Source organism: Octopus bimaculoides, chromosome 5 (genome assembly GCF_001194135.2).
Source record: "Octopus bimaculoides isolate UCB-OBI-ISO-001 chromosome 5, ASM119413v2, whole genome shotgun sequence".
Taxonomy (NCBI): Eukaryota; Metazoa; Mollusca; class Cephalopoda; order Octopoda; family Octopodidae; genus Octopus; species Octopus bimaculoides.
Window position 1 is genome coordinate 51,291,012 of NC_068985.1, and position 7,500 is coordinate 51,298,511.

A 7,500-nucleotide genomic window follows, 5' to 3' on the forward strand; every position below is an offset into this window, starting at 1 on the left:
CAGGGTAATTCAAAAGTCGCCATACATAGGAACAATTTATGTTTTTATTAGAAACAGTTTATTAGAACAGTTTTTTTTTTTTAATTTAACAGGTTCAATATGGTTACCATTGTTTTGAATATACATTGCAATACGTTTACCCCACTCACTGTGAACTCGTAATAGTACAACTGGTGATACCTGTGCAAATGAGTTGGTGATGCGTTCCTTCAAATGATTTATGTCTTTTATCTTTCCGTGATACACCATGCCTTTCAAATACCCCCAAAGATAGAAATCAAGAGGGGTCAGATCAGGGGATCAAGGGGATCTTATAAACTGTTTCTTATAAAAAAAAAAAAAAAAATTTTTCCTATGTATGGAGACTTTTGAATCACCCTGTATGTATGTGTGTATATATATATATATATGTATATATATATATATGACATCGAAATTCTGATGATTTTTTATCGCTAACTGTCGAATGTTGAGAGTGTCCACTTCGTTTTTTGTTTCTTCTTGTTTTCTGTATGTTTCTCCGTCATCATCCTATGCCACGTTTTACTGTGTGTGTTTGTGTGTGTGTACACGTATTTATATTCTTTAACTCTTTTACTTGTTTCAGTCATTTGACTGCGGCCATGCTAGGGCACCGCCTTTTAGTCGAGCAAATCAACCCCAGGACTTATTCTTTGTAAGCCTAGTACTTATTCTATCGGTCTCTTTTTGCCGAAGCGCTAAGTTACGGGGACGTAAACACACCAGCCTCGGTTGCCAAGCGAAGTTGGGGGGACAAACACAGACACACAAACATATACACACATACTTATATATATATACATATATATATATATATATATATATATATACGACGGGCTTCTATCAGTTTCTGTCAACCAAATCCACTCACAGGTCTTTGGTCGGCCTGAGGCTATAGTAGAAGACACTTGCACAACGTGCCACGCAGTGGGAATGAACCCAGAACCATATGGTTGGTAAGCAAGCTTCTCACCATACAGCCACTCCTGCACCTATATGTATAATGAGTATTAATGAGCTCGTGTACCATTAAAAATACATTTATTTCAGTAGAGCTTATTACAGGCTTATACAGGAGACCCAAAACTGCCGTCATCTGGTGTGGACTGCCCACCCCCAGCCACTCAACAGTTGTTGTTCCAACCATAACCATCCTGTTTTTTTTGTGGAGGAGGGGATATGACTACATTATCTAATACGCTCTTCCTCTTGTTGTTGTTGACTATAGATTTAGCTGTGTTGATAGCTTTTGAGGATTTCTATAGCACAAGGTAAGCAGCCTTGATTGATTAGACTAATAATAATGTTGGCTGTTCCTTAGTGAAATGACCAGGTGCGATTCACGTAATCCAAATATACCATGCCTGCATCGCTCTGGCATTGTTATGGTTATTGTTTATGGGGTATGAAATGTTTTGGCACAGCCATTTTGGTGCTGTCCATTTGGCATTGCTGATTTGATGCTGACTGATTTGACATCAGATGTTTCAATGTTGCTCATTCTCTCCCTCTGTCCCTGATCCACTACTCCTTATCTCTTCATGTGTGTGATCATATTTCCCTTTATGTGTATGAGAAGGAAAAGTGTTTATGTCAACCGTGTTCAATTAATAAATTGTTATGCTTCTCTCCCCCTCTCTCTGTATGTCTCTGCATCTACACATGTGTGTTTGCCTCCAGTTCTAAAACGTAGTGTCACCTAAACAGACTGAATATCAAAGTCAGCCATGCCAAATCGTCAGCATCCAAACAGTTGTGTCCAAGTTGTCTCATTCTGTGTTGTATAAACTCAGGTCAGCTCTAGAACAATGAGGTGAGACCCTGAAACTCATCATTCCTTGTGATATCATAGATCCACTTAACTGAGGACTATACTGAGGACATGCAGTGTTGAATCACGGTGTGTAGTAAGCAGCAGTCTGGACACAGTGTAAGGTCTTTCTATGGTCCAGTCTACTGCTGTATGCCTGTAAATTTTTGTGGTGGCTACAACGGAGGAGAAAAATATATTTATGGTGAGCATCTCTATATGATGTTTGGGGGCCAGTTAGACTTTACTGAATTTGCATCTGTGCTTAAGATGAATATAGGATGTTGGAGTAATAGCTCTTGTGTGTTTGGAGGTGTGTTTATGAAGTGACAAAGACCAGTTGGCGAAGTGAGAAGGTCAAAGCTTACTGTGGCAACAAACTGTGCCCCTCACACATCCAGGTGGTCCTTCTTCTATGCATTTTTGATTAGTTCAGCCTGTGTACAACATGTTATGTTACTTCATTTACTGTTTTGTATTGTTTGTAGTTTATTGTGGTTTGCCAAGGAGGGATTGGTGGCCCAGGCAGGACTGGTAGAGTCTATAATGGAGAGACTAAGAGCCTAGGTAGGACTGGTAGATTATATAATAGAGAGATTGCGGGAAGGGTCCAGGTTAAACTGGTAGAGTCCATAGTGGAAAGATTGGAGGCCCAGGTTGGCCTAGTAGAGTCCATAGATAAATTAATTGATACACAATTATAACAGTGATTGATATTGATAGTCAAAGGTACTGAATTAGCAGTGTTATTAGAACAGCGGATAGAATGTTCCTTGAATTCAAATTTTTCTGGGGTCAACATTACCTTTCATCTTGCCAAGGTTAATGAATAAAGTGCCAAGTTGTTGGAATTGTTGAAGTGTTGGATGAGCTGAGTTGAAGTGAGATATCCATTCCAGCTCTTCATGTTCTGATAGTAATACCTGTGATGTCACTGGTGCCTAAATACATAGGTCCTTGCCATTCCAGTGGACAACATCAGTGACCATATGAGAGGGGAAGTTCACCTGCATGAACTATTTGTGGTCTATCCTCATCATTGTTTTAATGTCTGCTTTTCCATGCTTGCATGGGTCGGATGGAACCTGTTGAGGCACATTTTCTACAGCTGGAACACTTCCTGTCACTAACCCTCACCTGTTTCCAAGTAAGGTGATATTTCCTTAAGGCCGAACATGTTTTCACAGATGACTGGAAACGATGATCATTGCTTGTATGACAGTGAGGTTCATTTACATCTATCTAAAGTCAAGACAAGGACACACACACACACACACACACCTCTTTTTGAATTATCTTTTACTTGTTTCACTCTCTGGACTGCAGCCATACTAGGTCAGGCTTCTTTTAGTTTCCATCTACTAAATGCACTCACAAAGCTTTGTTCCCTCTTGATCTATAGAAGAAGATAACTTGCCAAAGGTTCCATGCATTCAGACTTGAGCCACAACCATGTGGATGGGAAGCAAACTCCTTAACCATATAGCCACACTTGCACATATAAAATATAAACTTTATCTGGGCTTGTGCCATGAGGGAAACAAAACTTTCCAGGTACAGATTCATAGGGTCACAAAACATACAGAGAACCCAGACTGATATGTTGGTTAGTGCATATGGAGATAAGGGTTTTGCAGTCCCTACTTCTTATTTATTTCTCTTTCTCAAGTCTTAGGTCTCATTATTTGGCTTTCATGACACATAAGTGATCAAGATCACAGCTAATCCACACCTCTACTTCTGGTTTGTTGCCAGGTTCAAGGCTAGCAATTCTGAGGGAAGTGAGGAAAGTTGATTACATCAATTGCAATACTTGACTGATACTTTATTTTATCAACCATGAAGGGATCAGAAAGCAAAGTTGACCTTGGTAAGATTTGAACTCAGAAAGTAAAGTAAAGAGCTGGAAGTGGTGCCACTAAGTATGAAATGCTATGCTAACAATTCTTCCAACTTACTGCTTTCTGCTTTTCATTGGGTGTCAAGAAACGAGAAATAGATATTAAACTGACAAGATGCTTCATGATTTCAGACTGGAAAATAACTTCCAGCAGAAGAGACTTCTTGTAATGATGGTGGTAGTGCTGGTTGTCACCATAGAGTCCAGTTTGAGCAGACTTATAATATGTAAGGTAAGGAAGGGGACAGTGGGGTGCTGAGCATCTGGTGAAACCTACAAGCTCAGGATTGTGGATATTCCAGGTTTTTGTTGTGGTTTAGTCCCAGGTCTGCTTGTGATCAAATAAACTTATGGTCAAAAGTGCTTTAGCCATGACCATCCTGTCTCATATACAGACAAAATAATGATTTCAAAATTTTAACGCAAGGCCAACAATTTTTTGGAAGCGGGTAAGTTGAACATATCAGCCAGTATGCAACTGGTACTTATTTTACTGACACTGAAAGAATGAAAGGTGAAGTCAACTTCTATGAAATTTGAACTCAGAATATAAAAACAGATGAATTGCCACTGAGCATTTTGCTCAAGTTCAATGAGCTAATGATTCTGTCAGCTCACCACCTTATATACAGATATAATAATCCTTTCTACTATAAGCACAAGGCCCGAAATTTATGGGGAAGGGGATAGCCGATCACGTTGATTCCAGTATTTGACTGGTACTTAATTTATTGATCCTGAAAGGATGAAAGGTAAAGTTGACCTCGGCAGAATTTGAACTTAGAAAATAAAGACAGATGAAATGCTGTTAAGCATTTTGCCTGGCATGCTAACAATTCAGCCAGCTCACCACCTTATATACAGACATTACAATGCATTCATGACTATATTAATAAGGATGTCCTTCCTCCTTTTTTTTAAAATGACAGTGTGTGATTAGGAGATTTGGTTGCCATTTCTAGCAGATAAAGCAACCACATTGAGGCTCTCACATTGTCTCAAAGCTAGGGGGAAAAAAGGCGATAGAAACAGTCAAATACCAGACTAAATAGCAAACATATTTTCTTTCTTTTTTTTTTTCCCCACCAGCTTTGTCTGATTTTCAATTCTGCTGAGGTCAACTTTCTCGGGGTCGATATGGTAAGTGACGCAATGGAATTAGTTTAATCGACTCCGTCTCTCCTTCCATACATTCGTGGCTTCATGCCAAACTAAGGAATCATTGTTTTGGTGTTAATATGGTGGTGTCAGGCAGCTCTGTACAAAGTTGTTAGTAAGACTAGACCAAATGTGTATTGTAGGCCCTGTTTCAGTTAGTAACAGCTTCGGGTCAGATGTGTAAAGAAAACACCCCCACATATACATTTTTAAACTGCTTATTAACTATTTTGGTAACCAGTGCTAAATATGTTTGCTATTATACATGGGTTGCACCATGGAAAATTATATATATATGTATATGTGCGTGTGTATGTATGTATGTATGTATATGTTTAATATAATTCAGAAAACAGGTATGGTGTTCAATGCTTTTGTTATTAATTCTGTAGCTTGGCTTCTGTTCTGCACACTTGTTTATCCTGAAGTTTGATGCCTGCTTCATACTGCACTGGATATAGGAATGGAGAGTGGAACCCTCTACTGAGTCTGATCTTTCATTGTGTTGTGCTTCACAGTGCATATCTAGCTCTTTCTCAATCTACGAGCATGTGTGTATATATGTATGCATGTATATGTATAATGTGTACATATATATGTATGTATGTATGTATGTGTACATATGTATGTCTATATGTGCATATGTATGTATGTATGTATGTATGTACATATATATATATATATATATATATATATATATATATATATATATATATATATATATATATATATATATATGGAGAAAATTCAGAGAATGTTTACCTCTGCTGGCAACCAAAGGTTTCCCTCTCCGTGTGAAAGGAAGATTGTATGATGCATGTATACAAACAGTGATTTTTACATGATAGTGAGACATGAGACCCAAATGCAGAGGATATACAGAGGCTAGAGAGGAATGAGGCTAGCATGCTCTTCTGGATGTGTAATGACAGTGTGTTAGTGTATTGAGAAGTTAGGCATAAGAGGAATTAGATGCAGTGCACAAGAGAAAAGACTGCACTTGTTTGGTCATATGATGTGGTTGGATACCAACATCTCCATAAAAAGTGCTTATCTCCCAAGGTGGATGAAACTAATTGAAGACAGAGACCCAAGAAGACAGAGACCATAGAAGACAGAGACCATAGAAGACAGAGACCCAAGAAGACATGGGACAAGGTACTGAAGGCCTACCTCAGGACATTGAGCCTTATGCTGAAGATGACATGTTATTTTGATGGAAAAAATGACACTGTGACCTAAGTTATGGCAATTAGAATATTAATTCTGATTCTTTCATTCAAGAAATTTGGAATTGTGTAAATGTATGAATTTTCAACATACACACACACACACACACACACACAGAGAAAAATCTGCCTTTTATAGATAAGATAAAATATATACCATACATATGTCCATTCTCATACGATATACAATAATCGTTTATTCTACATATCCTGCAGGAAAGACATGAACATGGGATGGGCGTAGTTACAAAAGGTGGATGTACCAGGGAGGAATGTATTAAATGTAGTGGCTATTGTTTGGCCTGGTAGTTGGACACAACAACATGGGTGATGATAGGTGGAGGAGAGATGAGTGGATTGAAAATACCTGAGTGGGAGTACCATGAACATGTCAGCTCTGAAGAGCAGGGGCCATTATAGTTGCAGTAAAAACAAGCACAAAGAAGACACAACAGGCATATGGATGAGAAGCTGGACCTTATCAGTCAAATGACCATTTTTTTTGGATATGGTCAAGGATAATTGAATACAGCAGCAGCAATGTGTCAAATGTAGGAGCAATACTCCATTGTGAGCCTTCCCATGAGGGTTTTGTAGAATATCAATAATTGTTGGGAAAAGGAAGTATCTTTGGTTCTTGAGAAGAAGGGCCAGTCATTGAGAAGTGATCCTAGTTATGTTAAAGATGTGATTTCTTCAGGAGAGCGAATAGGACTCCAGCTGTGTGCTGCTCATGCTAAGGAAAGTTTGAGAAGATGGGTTTTTTTTTTATATATGAGTTATATTTGTGGCTTCTTGTTGTTGAAAGAAGTAAGAATTGTGTATGCCCACTCAGAAGACAGGACTGTGTCAAGCTCCAGTGCCTACTTTGGCAGGGTTTCTATGAAAATATGCCCTTCTTAACACCAGCTTTTATTTAGAGAGAGTACTGAGTGCTTTATTTGTGGCACCAATACTAGTGAAGATCCCCTCCCACCATAACTTGCAAGGCTAAAGGACTAAATTGGCTCCTATAAATGAGGTACAATGAAAGAGAGATGCTTGGTGGGGGATGAGGTAAGGAAAATAAGTAGTTCTGGATTTGGTGCAATTAGGATAGATATAGATCTGTAATGTGAATGGTGTATGGGATGTATGGGGGCTAGTGGTATTAATTGAAACGTTAGTAGTGTTCTGTATTATGTTATGTGTTCATGTATATATATATATATATATATATATATATCATAATCATCATTTAACATTCATCCAACCCATGTTGGCATGTATTGGAAGGGTTGAGAGGAGTTTGTCAGCCGGGGACATATCCAGACTCCAGTTGTTTGTTTTGGCATTTTTTCTACAGTAGGATGCCTTTCTTAATGCTAACCACTCAACAGAGT

General features: G+C 38.5%; 1 protein-coding gene across 4 annotated transcripts in view; it reads right to left on the bottom strand.

The window, feature by feature from the left end:
* Positions 1 to 7,500, bottom strand: part of LOC106879154 (myb-like protein U) — a 196,385-nt gene that overhangs the window by 95,319 nt on the left and 93,566 nt on the right. The gene's annotated exons all lie outside the window — the stretch shown is intronic.